The 21,609-nt window shown below is 43.6% G+C and overlaps 1 protein-coding gene across 3 annotated transcripts in view; it reads left to right on the forward strand.

The window, feature by feature from the left end:
• The window catches only part of WWOX (WW domain containing oxidoreductase), a 1,109,212-nt gene that overhangs the window by 912,808 nt on the left and 174,795 nt on the right, over window positions 1-21,609 (forward strand). The gene's annotated exons all lie outside the window — the stretch shown is intronic.

Here is a 21,609-nt window from a genome sequence, read left to right on the forward strand (position 1 = left end):
CTCTGCATTAGTTTCAAAACCCAGTACCACCACTAACTAGCTGGTGAATTTAGGCAAGTTAGGCAACATTTCTGATCTTTAATGTTCTCCTCTACCTAATAACCAGTTGATTGGTTGCCATCAAGTTGACTCCAACTCATGGCAACCCCATGTGTCTCAGAGTAGAATTGTGCTCCGTAGGGTTCCCAATGGCTGATTTTTCACAAGTAGATCACCAGGCCTTTATTCCAAGGCACCTCTGGGTGGACTCGGATCTCCAATGTTTCTGTTACCAGCTGATCATGTTAACCGTTTGTACCACCCAAGGATTCCTGTCTACCTAATAAGGGTAAATATGCCAAACTCATTGGCTTGTTGTGTTAATACCAAGCACATGGTCAAGGTGAGTTAGCCTCCCACTTCTTTACTCACCCCCACCAAGAAGAGGAGCTAGTTGCTAACATTTCCCCCTGAAATGGGCAATAACCCCCTACCTCTCTAATCTCGAGGGTACTGTAGCAGTTATCACTGGACAACTGATTAACACTTGCCATGTGCTAGATCCATCTCTGGGGCGGTAGTGATGGGTATGACACAGTGCTTGTTCTTGAAGCAGTCAAGTGAAGAAGGAAGGAAATGAAGGCAGAACAGTTAGAGCGACATAGCCGGTGAGAGAAATAAGAACCAGCTCCTGGTCTTGGATGGAGGGGGCAATGCCTGTTATCACGAGCAATCATTGAAACCTTCTCAGAGGTGACTTTTGAAGGGGCTTTGTGGCTACAAGAATGGAGAATTGAATCTAACTGGTAGGTGTGAATCCAGGCTATACCCCTTGCTAGCTGTGTACCATTGAGTAAAAACTTAGCCTCTTTGTGGCTCAGACAATAATGCATGCCATACCTAACTACACAGGGTAATTGGGAGGATTAAATGATTCAATAATACAAGTACAGCATGAAGAGACAGGATGGGCACATGGAAGTGAATATAAATGTTAGCTATGAGTATTATTGTCATTTCCATTAGTATGTTGTTGTTGGGTGCTGTCCAGTCAATTCTGACTCACAGCAACAGAGTAGAACTACCTCATAGGGTTTTCTTGACTGCAGTCTTTATGGAAACAAACCACCAGGTCTTTCTCTCGCAGAGCTGTGGGCAGGTTTAAACTGCCAACCTTTTGGTTAGCAGCTGAGTGCTTAACCATTGTAACACCAGGGCTCCTTTTCCATCATTATAGCATTATTCAAATTTGCTGGGTGGAAAAGAGGAAGATGAAAAGGGAGATGTCCCAGACAAACAGTGTAATAAAATCAAGAGCCAAAAGAAGAGAAAGTACTAGAGTGATGTAAAGCTAAAAGCAGACAAGGGAGGGGAGTTTGCCTCAAGGTTTGTCTTCCATACATCATCTGGGTCCTTCTTTGTGCCCGCCATTTTGGAACCTCTCTGAAATAGGTGGCCATGTTGAGGTTTGTGTGTTTAATTCTACCACAAAAGCATAAAAGGCATGTAGCCTGCTGTTTAGAGATTTTTTTTTTTAAGTGAAGGGATATATTAATGAGCTTAGCTTGACAGAGCACTTAGGGGATTTTGACATCAAATGGTGGGTAACTAAGTAGGTTACCCCAAGTTGTTCAGCATGGATAGATGAGTAGAGGATACAGAAGCTTCAGGAAGTTGTGCTCAGGGAAGGAAGAAGATTTTTTTTTTCCCCCTGTTCCAAGTTGTATCACTAATGCTAGTCCAGCATGTGGCATGGCCAAAAAAAAAAAAAAAACCTGTTGCCATCAAGTCAATTCTGACTCATAGTGATCCTGTAGTACAGAGCAGAACTGCCCCATAGGGTTTCCAAGGAGCAGCTCATGAATTCAAACTGCCAACCTTGTGGTTACCAGCTGAGCTCTTAACCGCTTTGCCACCAGGGCTCCATGACTTGGCATGCAGAAGGCTTTTATTACGTATTTGTTAAATGAATGAATAAATGAATGGATGGATTAGTGAGTGAGTGAATGGTATGTCTCTAAAGCCAGTGAGAGGCCACCCCCCAGCTCTGTGTGCAGTAAAACGGTTTTGCAGGCACTTTGCCTGTGCCTATTTGATGTTCTTAGAGTATCTGAGTGCTGCACGGCACCTGCCTAAGGGGCGTGAGGAGCAGAGATGAGTGAGTCATGGTCCCTGCCCTGGAGAAATCACATTTGTCAGGGAATCTTCACCTCTTTTTGTGCCACAGATGACAGGCTCCTTGGGCATCTGGGGGAACCTACAGACCCCTTTTCAGAATAATGTTCTTAAATGCATAAAATAAAATGCATCGGATCACAATGGAAACCAACTGAAATACAGCTGTCGAAATATTAAAAATGTGGTACAGTAATAAATGTTCTTCCTTATTAACCCATTAAATAGTAAATCCATTAACTACGAGTTATCAAAGTACTGAGCAAAAGCAATGTTTCGAGGTATCATCTACAACTCTCATGCCATATGAAAATATCTGATTTCTATTGGTGGCAGATTAACAGATGCTTCTAATGCTATAGCTATGAGTTGCCTCAATGAAGAAAATGCAAAAGGTCAGTTAGAGGTTAGTGAAAAGAAAGGTGTGTAGTATTTTGGCTGCCCAAGTACATCTCCTCTCTTCCAAATTCCACCCCCGGGACCTCGGGTTAGGAACCTTTGCTCTGGTGCATGCTTGTTCAATAATAACAAAGTGGAGGGAAAGACGCAGCAGGTGGTGCCACTACAGAGGGGCTGGGGGAAGTCCCCTGGAGCCGGGATCACCTGGAGACAAGACCATACCTGCCTCCTGTCTCTGAGAGCAAAGCGAAGTGGTGGGCGTGAAGTTCTCATTGCAGGCACAGAGTGAGTGCTCAATAGATGATAGCAGTTGCTACTTATTGGCTTTGACAGATGAATAGGAGAGGGACAGGCAGAGACCAGGGTAGTTGAGGATGGCAAGTATCCTCCACGCAGTGGGAGCCACAAGTGCAAAGGCACAGGGGCCTGCAACGAGCAATTCACTATCGCTGGGGAGGGGCCGCCAGGGTTGGATATGGAGAGTCAAGCTGGGGACAGCTCCTGCTGGGCTTGGTTGGCAAGTGCTTGGGGCACATTGGCAGCTATGGAAAGCTCGCCCTGATGCCCATATCAGGGGTGGAGGCGGCTTGGGGGCGAAAGAACCTTTCGGCAATCGGCTGCAAAGTTCGGGTCAGTATCAAGCCTATTGGCTTATCTGTTATTTCTTGGACATGCCCCAGTAGCTAGTAAACAAAGCTGTCTACTTTAAATTTTGTCCCTGTGCCCTCTTACAGCCTTTTCTCTGAGGAGCTGAGTCCCTTTATATTCCACAAGCATATGTTCCCGACGATTGTTCATTCTCTTTCCAATAATATCTTGCAGGACAAAGAGGGAAGGGGAAGGAGCATACTTTCAGGATGTCAGTCCCAGTTTTAATTACAAGTGTTCGTGGCTGTGGCATTCATGTAATTGGGGGGCTGATTTATGCCAAATAATAAGCTCTGATGTGAGGAGCTGGAGCCTGGGAGGGAGGTTGGGGGCCGGGTGGAGGCAGCGACTCCCCAGGCTGGGAACTGGGGCCGCACATCAGCAGCTTTTCTCTGAAGCACCCAGGGATCAGGTTGAAAACACCAAGTCCCCGCTCTGCCACCTTCCAGCTTTAGGACCTTTTGGCAAATGATCTTGCCTCTCTGGGCATCAGTTTCCTCATATGAAAAATGCATCTGATAATGATACCTACACGGTAGGATTTTCGGAGGATTAAAGAAGATAATGTGAATAAAGAATTTAGCAGGGCGCACAACGTATAGTAAGTGCTCAGTGCTGTTGGCTTATTGAAAAAGTAATCATAACACCTACAATAACCCCAGCAACAGCAATCATGTTCAACTACATGTACAGTTTAAGGAGAGGGAACACGGCCCCGGGGCTTTTTCATTAGATAGATGGCACGCACTTGACCTAATGGAAGGCTGCAAAGCAATTGGATAGGAACACAACAGTACATCTTCTTGAAGTCTCTCAAGCAGCATAATGCAAGAGTTACTGTTCTCTCTTTGCATTTATGCAATGCATTTATCTGTTGAATTCGGAATGCTTTATAGACCCCCGATTAGCTTCTAGCGTCTTCTTGGTATAAACTCCAGGAACAGTGAGGGATGTGCATGATTTCCTTGAGTAACCTGCTCAGTGGTGTCCTGGGGTTGGACAAAGGGACGGGGTGGGCTCAGAATGGGGGTGCTCACCCCAGTGTGCTCAGGTTGAGTGCAGAATGTGACTGCCAGAGACTAGAGACTAACAGCAGGGGCCTCCCATACAGTCTAAAAAGGCCAGTGATCATTGGGCACCGGGGGTAAAAAAAAAAAGTTACATTAAAGAGGAGTGAAGTTCTGATACGTGCTGCCATGTGGATGAACCTCGAAAACGTTGTGCCACATCAAAGAAGCCAGACACAAAAGGCCTCATGTGGCATGATTCCATTTATATGAAATGTCCAGAATAAGCAAATCCAGACAGACATAAAGTATAAACTGAGTTCACTAAAGGAAATCACAAGCAGGTCGATAGAGTAAGGCCCAGTGGGGGAGGATCTTGTATTCCTGCCAGCAAGTGAGGCTGCCTATTCCTCTCCCTCCTCAAAGGCAGTGAGGATCCAGGGAGGTGTTTGGAGCAGGAGAGGAAGATAGTTGGACATATTGCAGAAGGATGATGTCACTGGCCCTGGGGGCAAGGTGATTAGTTGGGAAGCTCTTGCAGTTGTTAGGAAATTGTCCATGAGGCCTGAATTAAGAGAGTAGCCTCCTAACGGATTTCTTCATATCCATTCTGGCGATCCTGTAACCCTTTATCTGCCCACTCATCCAGGTCTTTTGAAAACACCAAATTGGTCATGTTAACCACCCTACCCCCTTCCTTAAAGGTCTTCTCATTCCTGTGGGGATAAAGATCCCACATCCTCAACATGCCGTGCAACACTTTGTAGCCCTCTTTATGTTCCCCTTTTCTATACTTTGGTTACCCCGCACTTTGACAACTCCTGCCTGCCACAGGGCCTTTGCACATTCCCTGCCTAGGGTCATCTTTACCTGTTTAACTCCTACAGATCCTTCAGATCTCACTCAGCTCAAATGTCACTTCTGAGATGCCTTCCGAGACTCTCCTTGCCAGGTGGCTTCCTTGGCTGTGGACTCCCATAGAGCCACAGCCCCTTCTTTCCTGTCATTTATTTGAGCTTGAGATTATGCAGTTTTTCATATGATTCTTGATCTAGAAATCCTTTGCCCACCTCCAAGAGATAGCACAGTGCCTGGCACATAGTAGGTTCTCAATGAAGTTTTGATGATCACTGAGTGAATAAACAAGGGTTAATAGTAATAGAGCTGGGGGTGGCATTTAGAAGATAATATAGCTTCTGTCCAAAATGAAAAACCAGTCTTTCCCCATAGTAATCTAATTGCTTCATTCTTTGCATTAAGTGAACAGCAAGGAGCAAGGCCCTTTTCTATAATCTATCTGGTTATCCCTGCCTCCCATTTTACAAAGTATCTGTTGAGACTGAGAAGAGCCTTCCACTAAAGACAGACAGATGACTTCTGTCTCCATTTTGGAGATCAGTCAATTACAACATCAGTCTGGACCCCTGGCTTGAATTGCAGGAAATCTGTAAATCTCTTCAAGTTTAATCATGTGGATTTGGTTAACTGTTGCCAGCCAGGCTTTCATAGGGAATCCCACCTTGAAAATACCTATCTCCTCATTGCTTCACCAAAGGTAAGTCCTGACTCATGCTTTCATATAGGAAGAAGCATTCCTCAGAATGGTTTTGTGGTTGCCTACTGTCTTTTAAAGACCCTCAAACATGACAGAAACGGAGCACATCTTAGAGTTGGGATGAGATGACTTCTCAGTGTTTGAGTAAAGGTAGGGAGCCGGCTTTGTTCTCCTTTGTATCGCCAGTACTTGGCATAAGTCTCTAGTAAATGAAAGTGTCTTCTGGCCTTTCAAAAGGACTGTATTATTAACCGTGTCCAAACTGTTTTTTTTTTTTTTTTAAACTCTAACTACGTCCAGCCTAGCCCTTCTTCCCGTGTTTTCACAGAAAAACAAGGCAGAGAATTGAATGCTTGCAGTATTTGATTAGTCCACTATACTGAAGAGCTGATAATAAAGAACAAGTTGGGGGCTGTATGTCAATTTTTCTTTCTCTCCCTCCTTCCCCATTTCCTTCCTTCCTTTTTTCTGCCTTTTTCCCTTCCTCCCTTCCTGCTTTGTTCCCTCCCTCCCTCAATTCTCCTCCCTCTTTCTATTCCTCCCTCTCTTCCTTTCTTCTTTCATTTTTTCCTTCTTTGCTTCTTTCTTTCCTCTACAGCTCACCAAAACTTTTCTGATTTTTTTTAGTGTGTTGACAGAATTTTTTTTTAATTGCTTCTTTTTGTGTTTCTTTTGGCATCACACATATGCCCCTGTGAAAAGCAAATTGCATAAGTTCATACTCTAAACTTTTTCTCTCAAGAGTAGGTTTGTAATTTATTTTCTCTACATTATCTGGATAATTACATTCACTTTGCATAGATACAGGCAAATGGTTTTCCAATGTTAAAACTAGCCTGTATCACAAAAGTATTCTGAAAGCTAGTAAGAGCTTGTTGCACAGTTTCCTGAACTGCTCAGAGAAATGGTCCACAGAAATTTATAGCCTCTGACAGTGAGGTTAGGGAGAAGAACATATCTAGTACATATGCTGATGTATTTGCAACTTGGGATTTGGAGAACACTCACCATATCCTCGAAAAATAAGTACAATAAAAATTACGCTTAAGGATATCCTGTCAAAGGATGTATCCTGGAAAAGTATTTTAATGGTGCATTTGGGCAAACAGGACAGCACAGGTGTCTCAGGGGTGGCAAGAGGATAGACATGATTGATTGATGAAGAACAGAGCCTGAGTCTGGAGGTCCAAGACTGGGACTTTGGTATAGACGAAGGGAGGAGGCCTTTGCTTCACCCATCACAGCTGAGCCAACTCAGTTCCACATCCTTGTGTCTTCATGAAAGAGCTGGATGCTCCTTATATCCTCAGCTGCAAGTATTAGTGTTGGTGGTGTTCTTAGGTGCCACCAAGTTGACTCTGGCTCATAGTGAGCCTGGGTACAACAGAACGAAGCATTGCCTGGTCCTGCACCATCTTCATGATTGTTAGTATACTCGAGTCTGTCATTGTAGCTGCTGTGTATTTTGAGTGCCTTCCAGCCTATGGGCCTCATCTTCTAGCACTATTATTCTTTTGTGATCCACAGGGCTTTTATTGGCCAATTTTCAGAAATAGATCACCAGGCCTTTCTTCCTAGCCTGGACGCTCCACTGAAACCTGTCCATCATGGGTGACCATGCTGTTATTTTGCTGGTGGCATAGCTTCCAGCATCACAGCAACATGCAAGCCACCACAGTATGACAAACTGACAGACCAGTGGTAGCACGTGCTGGTAAAGATGGGAAAAAAGGGGCACATTAGCCACCAGGAAAAAGGCATCCAATCTAAATGCCTCTTAATCTCCTCAACACACACATTACACCCATAATATCCAAGGGCACAACTGTCAACACATCTATAAACTAATGGGAGGTCCTTATGTATAATAGGTTTATTTAGCTATAACTCATCTGAAGTTGTACTCTTTTAGCATGTTGGGGAACTGAAGAACATTGAAGATAGAACTGGATACTCCTTAAACTGAGGATAAAACGAAGCCTTTTCCTTTTCCTTTTTCTCCCCCACCCCAAAATGTAGGACAATATATTCTTATGTAAAATTGACATTTATAACTTTAATTTGAAATTACTTGTCCTTTAAACTTTAGGCATTGATGGACTTGATTATGCTTTTCAACAAGATTTTACCTACTTAATATTTCCTTTTAGAGCTTCCAGGAATTTCAATTATTAATTTCACTGAGGATTTATAGGACTTTTGATTCTCCCTCTCGTGTAAAGATTGTAGATTCATCAGACATTGTTTTCTATCTTCCAATTTCAACAATACTTTAAATCAAGTGGAATTCCAAAGGGGAAGTGTAAATGTGTACATTTTAATGTGTAGCAGAACACAGAACTTCTATTTTCACGACAGTTCTTCCATGGTCCTGATGGTGGGGAAGCAACTGCCATGAACTACGAGAAGCATTAATTTCCCACATCATCCAAGTAGGCAGTTGTTTCTGGCATTGCATGACCAAAAAATAGCATCTGTCCAAAAGATGCTGTTTATAAAAGTAAACTGTTGCAAATGGAGCTTAGTGTTAAACAGAACTTTATGAATAAGTAATAAAGTCTAATTTTCCGTTATTATAGCCATTGTTTAAAAATGCATGTCTGCCGGGACACTGTAAAGATTCTGTATTACTTAGAAGAACATTTATGATTCCCCTCTTTTTATTCTTTTAATAATTACTTTATTACTTCTTCATTAGGGTTTCTCTTCTCCAGTGCTACGCAGATCTCCTGTAAAGCGATCCAACACATGTAGTTGCTGCATTTTTCCAAATTGCCCCCAAGACTGCAGAGCACTGCACAGCACTGTACATGCTTTTCAGGTCCCTTTTTTCCAGAGCGTTCACCAGGCTGCCCTTTGATGTTCTGGACAATCCCATTCGCTGTGATGGCTTAAGATTCCTGCACAAACTCCGCACAAAGGAGCTGTATCTGGCTGAGCGTGGTCCCATGCAGAGCAATTCAGAGGAGATCTGTTTCTCTACTTCCTTCTGTACAACATGTGCATGGCCTGGAAGCCTCGTGCGCTCAGATCCTTACGTCGTAGGCTGGCAGATATTTGCACCAGCACATTTCACCATCTGGACGTTTGTGGCAGTTATCAGGCAAACACCATGCCAGCTGGGTTAGATTTAAATGCCAAAAACCCAGTTGCCATCGAGTCGATTCCAACTCATGGTGATCCTCTGTGTGTCAGAGAACAACTGGGTTCCATAAGGTTTCCCTTTTTTTTTGAAGTTTTTATAAAATTATTATTTTTTCATTGTGGTAAAAATTTATACAACAAAACGTTCACCAGTCAACAATTTCTACGTGTGTAACTCAGTGACATTCATTACATTCTTCATGTTGTGCAACCACTATCGTTACGCTTTTCCAAATTATTCCACCAGCATTGACATAAGCTCAACGGCCCCTAAACACAAATTTCCCCTTTCCCCCTCCCATCTGCTCCTGGTAACCACTAATAATCTTTGGTTCCTCTGTATTTGCTTATTTCGTATAAGTGAGATCCTACGGTAGTTGTCCTTTTGAGACTGGTTTATTTCACCAGGGATAATGTTTCCATGGTTCATCCGTGCTGTGGCACGCATCAGGACTTATTTCTTTTCCATAGGGCTTTCAATGGATGACTTTTGGGAAGTAGATTGGTGGATCTTTCTCAGAAGGTGTCTCTGGGAGAACCCGAACCTCTAACCTTTAGGTCAGCAGTGGAGCGTGTTAACTGTTTGCACCACCCAGGAACTCCAGATTTCAATACAGACCCTGATATTCTGAAAAATCCAGCAGGAAAGTATACAAACACTAGCATTTCTTCTAAATATGAAGGGCAGCTCTCAAGTCATGTGGAGGCCTGTGCTGTCTGCTTAGGGACATTTAGGGCTCGCAGGAGCTTCGCAGCAAGGATCTCCATCTCTGGAAGGTCCACATGTTTGGTGTTGAGTTCCATTAGAGGGTGGCTAGGGAGTTGCTGGTTGGTGCTGGTCAGTGCACTGAATGGCTGTCCCCATCCTGGCACTGCTGTCCTTTTACAGATTATAGGGCTGCAATTTCTAGGCCCTTCTTTTGCTTTGGGCATCTCACCTTGGTCCCTAAGTTAAAGGTGTTAGACATTTTCAGTTGGTCTGAAGAAATAAGACTCTAAATTTCTGTGGGATTCCTGTTACTGTGATTCTCATGATTTTGAGCCAAATTAGCCATCAAACTCCAGGGAGAAAGGAAAGCTACAACAGCCCGTGAATTTGAGTCCTAACCTTAATTTATCCAGAAATGAATGGCATTTTTACTAAAATTTCTTACCATTCCCTCCAGATTTAGAACAGTCTGCCCCACAATTGTCCCTGGGTGTTGAAAACTATTAACACCCTCAACTACTAACTGAAAGGTTAGTGGTTGGGAATCACCCAGAGATGCTTCGGAAGAAAGGCCTGGTGATCTGCTTCTGAAAAATCAACCATTGAACACCCTAGGGAGGCCAGCTCTACTCTGACACACATGGAGTCGCCGTGAGTCACAGTCAACTCTATGGCAATTGGTCCCACAATGAAGCAGGTCCCACAGGGATGTGGGAACTGGTAGCAGTTGACTCTCCCGGCCCAGGGGCCACACAGTTGATTGACCTGATTCAGTCTTGGAAAAGGCAGAAATGGTAGGAAGCGTAGGCTCCTGCCTTGTAACTTCGGTCAAACCCACGTGGTCTGCACCACCTGGTGGTAATGGGGTATGGGCCTGAATGGAGAGCGTTTTATCATGCACCCTTGACATTTTTTATATTAATCTTTTTTTCTCCTCCATCTAGAACATTTCCCACACACTACACTAAAGGGATATTTTGAGCATTAATTCTCCTAAAAAGCTTCATGCCCAATGTTAAAATATTTCACTGTCTCAGAAAAAGGCACTCTCTGTAAATGAAAAGCACCATTATTAGTAATGACAATAATTTTTCTGACATCCATTTGGGCATTCTCTGTATTTTGATAGGATTACATAAATAATGAAATTGTATGCAAACTATCAGAATGCAAAAGGCATTTTCTCTGAGGTGCACACTGCCTGGGCCGCGCACTGCTGCCCTCATTTTTCTTGAGCAGCTGCATGTTCTTCAGGCTCTGTGCAGACATGTCGGCATCTTTAATATTCTGCCCCCTGACTTCCCCGAATCATTGTGAGACTGACTTCCCCAATGCCTGGGGCTTAATTCCCAGATATTTATTCTGCTGTGGGATGATTACCTTTTCCTGGATTTGTCCAAAGGCGTATATCATTTCAACATGAAACATCTTGAATGCTTCTGTGTCATTTTCTTTAAAAAAAAAGAAAAGAAAAAGAAATTTAATTATTTACAAATAAAATACTTCTCTGATCAAAACATACCTGCAGTGTTCAAAGCACATCTTACTGGAATGTCATAAAATATGGAGGAATTATTCATTGTATCACTAAACATACCTTTCATTCTCCGGGGCAGTCTATTAGGCTAAGCATGCTCTCTTAAATTATTATTTTAAAAATAAAAGATAATGGAGCTATAGGAGTAAATACATTTTTGAAAATGACTCTTTAGAGAAATTATTGAAAGATAGTAAAGATAAGTATATTATCAGAAGGAAAATCACATACAATTTACCAGTGCAATATTTTATTTCTACTGTTCTCCAACAGATAATTTTATTTCAAATTATTTTCACTAGTCAAATTTTCCTGCATGAAGCATTTTACTCTAACACTCAGAAAAATAAAAATAAAATAAACTTAAAAAAAGAAAACAAAGAACCTCTATTCCCACCCCCCCCAAAAGCCAGTATTTTCATTTTTACATGCATAACGTGAATTTCCCTAGGCAACACCAGCTATAACCCACAATAAGCCTTCAAAACCTAAACCAAGTGATCATTCTAAACTCATTGGCCCCAGATATATTCCTATAAATCCAGTCCCTTCCTTTGCTTTCTAGTGATGAGAAAATCCAGGAGAAGCCCAGGCTGTCTAGGAGTCCCTGGATAGTAAAAATGGTTAATATGTTCAGCTACTACCAAAAGGTTGGAGGTTTGAGTCCACCAAGAGGTGCCTTGAAAGAAAGACCTGGAGATTTGCTTCCAAAAAACCAGCCATTGAAAACCCTACGGAGCACAGTTCTACTCTGACACAATCGGGATGGCCATGAGTTGGAATCTACTTGATGGCACTTGGTTTTGGTCCAGGCAGTCTGAGAATGTGTAGCCAGAGGTAAAAGGCTGACCCACACTGGAAGGTGAACAAGAGAGGCAAGCTGAAGTGGGAGGCTAAGGGCAAGTCTGATAGTCTGTGATTTGCCCATAAATGGAGCAGATGCACCAGGCTGCTCTTTTAATATCTTGTGAATGAGGACTGAGGCGTGTCGGGGGCAGGAGGGTCACAGCTTCCCACAGGAACCTGTCTTAGCCTATCCCAAGAGCCTAGAGGCCATGCAGATGTTCCTGCCCACATCTGTTGGCTTTATGCTCAGAGACACACATGCTGTTTAAGAATCTATCTTCTCCCTACTGATCCTTCCGCGTGCCCAGCACAGTCCCAAAAGGCCTGCTTTTCACCTTTGAGTTTGCTCTGTGCTCTTTCTCCTATCTTTTGATTGTCTTGTCCTCTTGTCTCCAGTTCTTTTCACCAGCTCCGTAAGCTATGATTCACTTTCTGTAAGATCCCTTGGATTTGGAAGTTGGACACTGTCTCAAGTTTCCCCTGCTCAGGTGGTCTTATGAAGACTGCACCCACTGCAACTCTCCCCCTACCTTGGTGACCACATGACTGGGTCCATTCTCCTCAGACTTCCACCAGATCTTGTCCATCAGATGGCATCTCTTTTTGCTGAAAAAGCCAAGCATCATCACTCTCCCTGCATTAATCAGACAGCACCCTTCATGTCCAACTTTGCAATTTAGGTCCCAGTCTTGCCCCACAGAATTATTGCCAATTGATCTCCATAGAAATGTCTGGGTTTTCTGCATTATTAATGACGTGCTAGGCTTTTGACAAGCCTTCCTTTGGTGCAGCTTACTCAGAGCAGCGTCTATGGAACCGCCAAAGTTGGGGCTTCCCTCTGCCTGAATTTTTGGAGCCTTTTTTTTGGTTTAATGGGGAAAAACAGATGGTGTACGTTGATCTTTTCCTCCATGAAAGGATTAACAAATCCAGTAAATTGGCAGTGGCTATCTGAAGCTCTCTTTTGGGAAGGAATGTGAGACTGTGTCTGTACTTGATGGAAAGAGTGCTGGGATTGATTAGCAATGTCTGCAGTGTATACAAAATTAGGAAGAATAGACGTGCATGCTGCACATCTGTCATCATGTCTCTGAGTTTATCCTGTCTCAGAAGAGATCACCTTGAACTGTGCCAAAAGATGTTAGTGTCAGCTGATTTTTGATACCAGAAGAGATGTTCAGGTTCAATGGAGGTGCCAAAGGGATTGTTCCCAATGAGTAAAGCATTTGAGAAGCCACCTTTTTTCAATTTCTTGTCTTTGCTCTGCTCAGGCACACAAAAGGAATATGAACATCATGGCTTGTCCCTCATGACTCATATGTTAGCTATATTTCTTCTTACTCCTTCTCAGGCACCCTGTTGAGAATGCAGGGTCCCCCTCACACTCAGAGGGCAGGCCCTGGGGCTTTGCATCAATGACTTTCAGTTCATTGTATCTCTTGAGGAACACCGAAGACAGGACAGTGTTTTGTTCCATTGTGTGTGGAGTCGCCATGAGTCAGGGCCAACTAGATGGCAGCTAACAACAGCAACAGTCCCAATGCAGGTAAAAACGTGCTTGGAGAGGCTGGCTTTGTTTATATTTCACAGCAGGTGCATTGTTTTCGCCTCTGCAAAGTCACCTAGGACATTTTTATATCCAGGATGACGCACCCAAGTTTAGTACACCTTTCCAGCAGAGTTCAGGATGCTGCCTGGCTTCTGCCCGCCCTCTGGGTGGCTGGCTGTACCAACAGAAGTGCCAGCTGCAACCAGGAAGACAGGGTCTCAATCTGAGAAAAGATGAGGCCTGGCATTTCTTTTCTGGTAGGGTCCCTCCCCTATATAATGAGGGAAAGCTAATTAACACATGATGGCAACGGAACAGCGCTATCTGCCAGTTCCCCTGTGCTACATCCTGTTTAGCATTCTCTCAGCTTCCCTCGTCAACAATACATTCAGATTAGCGTTTGGGAGGGAGCAGGAGCCTGTTCAAGAGGATCTGTCCTCCCCCTTCCCCCGAGATCTTCAGGGCAGGGTGAGAGGCCACCTGCACTTTATTTTGTCACTTAGCACCCACTGACAATTTATAAATATTGCCTTTGCTCATATATGTGATTGTTCCCATAAAGATGCAACTGATTGTCTCCTTAAGATAAAATACATAAAAGGGCATTTCAAAGTGTAGATACTCATTATATAAGCCAAAGGCTAATAAAACATGAGGGAAAGTGTTCATGGTATAATACTAAGCGGAACATGAAGAGAAGAAAATCTTACAATCCTAATAGTGGAAAAAAATATCAAGATATGTATTTATATGTTCTAGACATGCATTAAGGAGTCTTGGTGGCACAGTGGTTAAAACCCTCAGCTGCTAACCGAAAGGTCAGCAGTTCAAATCTACCAGTTGCTTCTCAAGAGAAAGACATGGCAGTCTGCTCCCATAAAGATTACAGCCCCGGAAACCCTATGGGGCAGTTCTACTCTGTCCTATAGGGTTGCTATGAGTCGAAATCGACTCGACGGCACTAGGTTTGTTTTGGTTTCGGCTTAGACATGCACAGAAAAATGTTGAAAGGAAATTTACTGAAATGTTATTTGTCTCTGGGTGGTATTTTTTTTTTCTCTTTTCTGTTATTATATTATTAGGGTTTTCTGCAGTTTATATAGCTTTTAAATCAGTAAAATAAGTTTTTTTTTTTTTAAAAAAAGGTAAAACATATGGAGAGGATAATTTGTAAATATGCATTTTTTATGACCGTGTATTTCTAGAAGTTGAGTTACTTCTAGTGTGTGTTTGTGTGTGTGTGTGTGTGGTAAAATATGTATCACAAAAAATTTACTGTTTAACAGTGTTAAATATACATTTTGGTGACATTAATAATCTAGTGTGATTTTTTTTTTCGAAGCTAATGCTTGCCACAAAGGGGATTTTAAATGGCCATAATTAACAGGACTTGGTGTTTAGCTTCTACGTGAGGCTCTTGAATTTAACATGGACAAACCAGAGCTGATTCGCTGCATGAGAAACTTTAAAAGAAAAAGAAAATTCTGGCTGCTTTGGTTTAGCTGAGGAATTTTTTTTTTTTTAAACAACCCTCTTGTTACCAATTTGAGCCCAGGACACCACTCTGCAGTTTGCTCATGGGTTGCAGACTTCAGATCTGGCTTTGCAGGAATTACTTGATCTTCGTAGATAAAGCCATTAACCTCTTATCCTTCTGTCTTGGTTATCTAGTGCTGCCATAACGGAAATACCGCAAGTGGATGACTTTCACAAAGAGAAATTTATTTTCTCACTGTCTAGTAGGTTACAAGTCCAAATTCAGGGTGTTGGCTCTAGGGGAAGGCTTTCTCTCTCTGTCAGCTCTGGAGGAAGGTCCTTGTCCTCAATCTTCCCCTGGTCAAGGAGCTTCTTAGGCACAGGGACCCTGTGTCCAAAGGACGCGCTCTGCTCCTGGTGCTGCTTTCCTGGTGGTATGAGGTCCCCAACTCTTTGCTTGCCTCCCTTTCCTTTTATCTCTTTAGAGATAAAAGGTGGTGCAGGCCACACCCCAGGGCAACTCCCTTTACTTTGGACCAGGGATGTGACCCGGGTAAGGATGGTGTTACAATCCCACCCTAACCCACTTTAACAAAAAATTACAGTCACAAAATGGAAGACAATCACAGAATACTGGGAATCATGGCCTAACCAAGTTAATACACACATTATGGGGGGGATATAATTCAATCTATGACACCATCCTAGTCTGTACTTGGGTCCAAAAGCAAACCAGTTGCCTTTGAGTTGATTCTAACTCATGGCAACCCCTTGTGTGTCAGAGTAGAACTGTGGTCCATAGGGTTTTCAGTGGCTGATTTTTTGGAAGTACATCACCAGCCCTTTCTTCTGAGTCCCCTCTAGGTAGACTGGAACTGTCAGCCTTTTGGTTAGCAGCTGGGCATATTAACTAAAGCACAATGTAAAACAAAAAGGGTCTTGGCTCCTATAGTTGACTCCAGTCACTGATAGTGTTCTGGCCTTTGTGGATGCCAGATTCAAAGAACCATGGCTCTTAGGGAACCGCTGACACTTGGTACCTTTGTTGCCACCTTCTGAAGAATCACTCCAAAGGGAAAACAGGCCTCCAGGGACTCATACAGTGCCCATGTTTTGGGGGTTTTGGTATGGTAAATCTTAGTCCTTGTTGTTGTTAGGTGCCGTCCAGTTAGTTCCGACTCATAGCAACCCTACGTACAACAGAATGAAACACTGCCTGTTCCTGTGCCATCCTCATAATTGTTGCTCTGCTTGAGTCCGTTGTTGCAATGACTGTGTCAATCCATCTCACTGAGGGTCTTCCTCTCTTTTGTTGGCCCTCTGCTTTACCAAGCATGATGTCCTTCTCCAGGGACTGGTCCCTACCGATAGCATGTTCAAAGTACGTAAGACGAAGTCTTGCCATCATCCTCCCTTCTAAAGAGCATTCCGGCTGTACTTTGGCTGTGCTTGGGACCACTATATTTCTACAGGGATGCACTAACCACAAGAATCCATGGAATGAACGTCAGGTTTTCAGCCAAGTACTGAATTTCCTCATCTTCTGCTAGCAGAAGCCAATCCACTTCATCTGAAAGGGACTTTCATGGAGCCCTTACTGAGAGGAGGCTGAAAAGGATTCTACTGGCCTCACTAGAAGTCACAGGGCAGCCAAGCCCAGGAAATGGAGGAGTTACTTCCTCCTGGGCATGGCCTTGCAGAACCAGAAGAGATACATTTGCCCACCCTTCATGCAGATTCAGAAACATTTGGGCCTGGTCAAAGTCGCCCTGCCCACACAGTGTCTATGGTCATGGCACCCAGTTTCTCTGTGGCTGGATGCTGGCCGTGATGGTGGTTTTGCCATTCCAACACAACCTTTTTGACTTATTGTGTTACAAAGTGCTGAGTGGCTAGCCATGGTTCTGTGTGCCATCTTTCTGACCGGAATGTAGTATAGAGTGCAGACAAAGCTTAACTAGGATGTGACAAGCCTGGATTCTCATCTCTGTGACTCTGACCTCGGTTTCCTCACCTTGTTCCCTCCCCTCTCTGCACTTCTGTCCACACTGTGCTCTCTGCCTGAAATACCATTTTCTCCCGTCATCTGATCTGACCAGCATTCCTCTGTTCATCATCATCTGACTAACTTCTACCAGTCCCTCCAAATTCAGCTTGGGAGTTGCTTCTTCCAGGAAGCCATCGCTGATAGATGGATTGACTGTGTTCCCACCATCCTGTGGTTATCTCTGGCATGTTTGCAGTCACAGTGTGTTGCAAATGGTTGCTACCATGTTTGTTACACATGAAACTGGGCTCCGTAAGGGCAGGGAACTTGAATCTTATCCCTCTATCCAGGCATTTGGCATGCTGTCTAGCACCTAATCGGCACTCAATAAATGAATTAATCTACGAAAGGTAAAATGAAGGTTCCATTACTAGTTATGTAGCCTTGGGCACTTAACGTCACCTTTCTGTACCTCAGTGCCCTAATCTATAAAGTGGGGATAATATTAATACCTACTTCATACGTTGTCCTGAGGATTAAAATGGGTCATATCAGTAAAGCACTTGGAGCAGGGTCTGACATGGAAACAAGCACTCAGAATGTTAGCTCTCACCATGTTTACTATCTCCAAGTTTTCTGAACCTCCGACAAAGTACCAGATCTCAGGTATATTTCAGTTAATCCTTCCCAAATTGATATTTGCCACCGTTTCTCCTTCTTTTCTCCTGCAAATCAGTACTGTAAAATGGGGTTGATTTTGTTTCCCTTCCCACCCTCACCATCACCACTCCCGAAGGTGTTTCAGATCCTTGGTGTGCACAGAACCACAGAGGTCCTCCTGGACTCTCAGATCTTCATCTGGCTGTTTCAGTCCAGTCCAGAGAGCTCGGATAGGAACATGGTTGAATTGTTTTTGTTCGCTTGTTTCTTGTTGTTGTTTTTCTGATCACAGAAAGTACCTTAGCTGGTGGCTGATTTGCCTGGGGAAGGGGCTGTTCATGGGTTGCATGCTGCATTGGTTTATAGAGCATGGGCTTCAGGGTCTGGGGGAAATGTTGTGAATACAGGCACCTCTAATTATTAGGAGGCTATTGGGCAAAGGTATTTAACCTTTCTGGGACTCAGTCTCCTATCCATAACAAAATCATGGTAAGAGTTCAGTGCACTAATTCATGTAATGTATTACATGTGTTGTAACATAATGTAGTATACCCAGGCCCAGCACAATGTCTTACACAATAGAAATATTGGCCCTTAGTCCTTCCCCTACTTAAATAAAAATACAAAGGTAGAAACCTTCCATGCACTCTCGTGTGATGGGTCTTAATTCTTGGCTTCTTCCTTTGCAAGGTCCATCATTTCCCCATGGTCCTCCAACCTCTGTGTTAGCTCCTAGCAGATCTCATGCCCTCTGAGAAGCCTTCCTTGCTTGGCATCCTCTGAATGTCCGTTCTCTGATGGGAGGATTCTGCCCACCACTCCTTTTTGCAAGTCCCCAAGGATGTTCTGTCCTGGTCAGAACCAGGCCCCATGAAATTCCACGATCTCATTAGGGACCCAGATGATGGAGCAGGGATCATATTCATTAAGTCAGCAGCCATGTGGGCTGGTTAGAGGGGGCAGGGAAAGCCAGGGCCTGCCAGGGCGAAGGAGACTGGCCGGCACCTGGGAGCACAGGATAGGAATTTCAAGTGACTGGGGTCAGAAATAGAGGTCATGGAGAGCTGTCCAACTTAACAAGACAAGACCCATCTCCGCAGATGGCAAGGAATGATATGATTCAAGACTAGAGCTTTTCACTTTTGTTTTTTCATTCTACCTACCTTTGCTCTCAATTCCAGAAAACTTCAGGCAAAGCTTCGAGAAATGTTAAATATCACACTTCCAAGCTCTGTCTTCCCTCCCCTTCCTCACACAGAGCTCAGAAAACCTGGAGGAGCCTTGTCGTTGTTTTCCCTCTCTTAAGTACTCTGTGGTCTCTTTTCTGGAAATGAATGGGAAATCCGCCCTGGTTCTTTCTGGAAAATGTTTGTGTAATGTGAAACTTGTGCCTTTTCCACCTGGCCTTTATTTTCAGGATTGTGGAAAGAAAATAACTGATTTAGTGCCTACCTACTGTGTTCCAGGTGCTTCTACATCATCTTAGTTAATACACATCCGCAGCCCCTCCACCTCCATCTACCATTATCCCCTTTCACAGGTGGAGGCTCAGGGGCATTAAGCAACTTGCCCAAGGTCACACAGCGAATGGAGGGCAAGGCGAGGGTTGGAACATATGTTTGTTGACTGCAAAGTCCATGCTGTCCTAAAATGTGAGGCTTCGCCACTGTCTTTGGGGTCATGTGGCAGGCAGAAAGGCACTCTCCACTACCTCTTGGCCTGGAACACAGAATGTTCGTTGACTTTCTTGCCCAGCAGAGCCTAGCGCTATCCCCTTTTCCTGATCCATGTATATCATTTTGCCAAGAGACAGAGTCTGCTGCTGGAGAGATTGATTCCCTGGTTATTTATCTTCCTCTGCCCAGTGTAAATTGGTCAGCCTGATCCTATTCGCATGATAAAAATCATAATGTCTCAAATTACTTACTCAATAAAATGTGGGTTTGTCTATTATTAGTGATCATTAGGGTTATAATGCAGCATGGAAATTTGGAGCAAATTAACTACATATGCAAGCTGTTGGGCTCATGTGCAGTTAATCATATGCACAGAGTTCCAGTGGGCAGAAGGTTTTGCAAGTATTGTTCCAGGAAGAATTTGTGGGAGGAGAACTAAATACCCAGATTTTTTTTTTTTTAATTCTCTTTTTTTCCCTTAATCTGGATTTCTCAAATGAATGTTTATCTAGTAGACTGTTGATCTATGCAAGTACCCCCCCCAAAAAAGAATCACAGATCAAATTAAAATAGCTTTTAATACTTCCATTCACATGCCTCTGAATTTTCAAACGATGAAGTCAGAATTCCATGTTAAGCAAACATCTGTGGACTCTCTTGTTTTCTCGTTCCTCTTACCTGCCTGCTAAGATTCTTTGTCCTTTCTTTTGAGCATCTCTGTTCAGTGACGTAACGGGTCGGCCCTACTGTTGTACAGGCAGTTCCCGTCACACCTAGGCACTGCTGTTTCCTCTGTGGCAGTGCTTCCTGGACACGTGGGCAGGTGAGAGGTGCTGACTTTGGCTGCTTGCATCTGAATATAAGAAGGATACAGTCTTGAATGGCAATGTGAATTAACAAAAAAGAAAAAACTCTCTGCATAACTTGTTTCCTATGAGGTGCCAGGAAACTTCACAATGAACTTTGTGAATTAAAGCTACCGGATGAGTAGAGGTGGCGGCACGGTAGCAGAAATTAGAGTTCTTTTATGGTTTTTGGTTTATGCAAAGTTTTCCTCTGGGGAGTTTGACTTTTTCTTTGTGGATTCTGAGGGTAGAACTAAGACCAAGGGTGAAGGTTAGAGCCACAATTGAACCCAACTCAAAATAAATTTAGGGGAAAAAAGGGAATGCAGTGGATCAGTAATTGGCTAGTCCCAGGGTAGGTCAGACAGACTTTAGGCATAGCTGGATCCAGGTACTTAAATGATACCTTCAGAAAACTTCTTCTCCATTTCTCAATTTTTATTTTCCTCTCTGTTAGCTTTATTCTAAGAGTGCCTTTCCCCTTATGGTAACCACTGGCTTATATCCTACTGGCTTAGCAAACTCTGAAAACAGTAGCCTGTGGCCAACTACCAATACCAATATGGCCAACTACCAATAGTTTGAGCAAAAGTACATGGCTGCTCCTCATTGCCCCTGCTTGGACCAGTTGGGTCACGTGACCCCTGAGGTCCAATCATTGTGACCAGGGATATAGAACTCTAATTGGCTCAGCCTGAGTCATGTGCTCATTTTGGAGCCAGGATGTGGGATTGGCCCCACCCAAACTCATGGCTTGAGAGTCCAGAAGGGCAGTTTCCAAGGGAGATGGGAGTATTATAAGCACAAGAGTGGGCATGGGTGTTAGGAATCCCCAAACAACAAACGTTCACAATATTCAGAGAGGTGGATTTGGGCTCAAAATTAATTTAGACATTAAACAAACACTCCTTAAGTAGTGAGTTTCCCATCATTGAAAGTATTGAAGTTAGGCTGGTGACGTCTCAGCAGAAATACCATAGCGGGGATTGATGCTTAGGAAGGGAACAGGAGGCAGTGTAGACAAACCCTGAAGGTCATGGATTTTGGAGTCTGACAGACTTGATCTCAAGTCCCAGCCCTGCTACTTACCTGCTCTGTGAGCCTGGTAAATGTACTAAGCCTCATTAAGCCCTCAGACTTCCCATGTGTACAGTGGGGCTGATAATACTGCCCACTGCATGCAGCTGCTGTGATACTCAATGAGATAATCTATGTAAAGATGCACATATATAGTAATGGCTCTTTAGGGTAGATGTTAAAATTAACACCAATAGACTGTGAGTCTTGGATGCCAGTCTTTGTGTAAAGCTGATCTCTGCTCCTATCAGAGTGATTTTGCCTTACATTCTAACATTTGGGGAGAATGATGTGTTCACCCACAATCGTGCACTGGAACCAAGTACCTGCATGGTGCATG

Source organism: Elephas maximus, chromosome 21 (genome assembly GCF_024166365.1).
Source record: "Elephas maximus indicus isolate mEleMax1 chromosome 21, mEleMax1 primary haplotype, whole genome shotgun sequence".
Lineage (NCBI taxonomy): Eukaryota > Metazoa > Chordata > Mammalia > Proboscidea > Elephantidae > Elephas > Elephas maximus.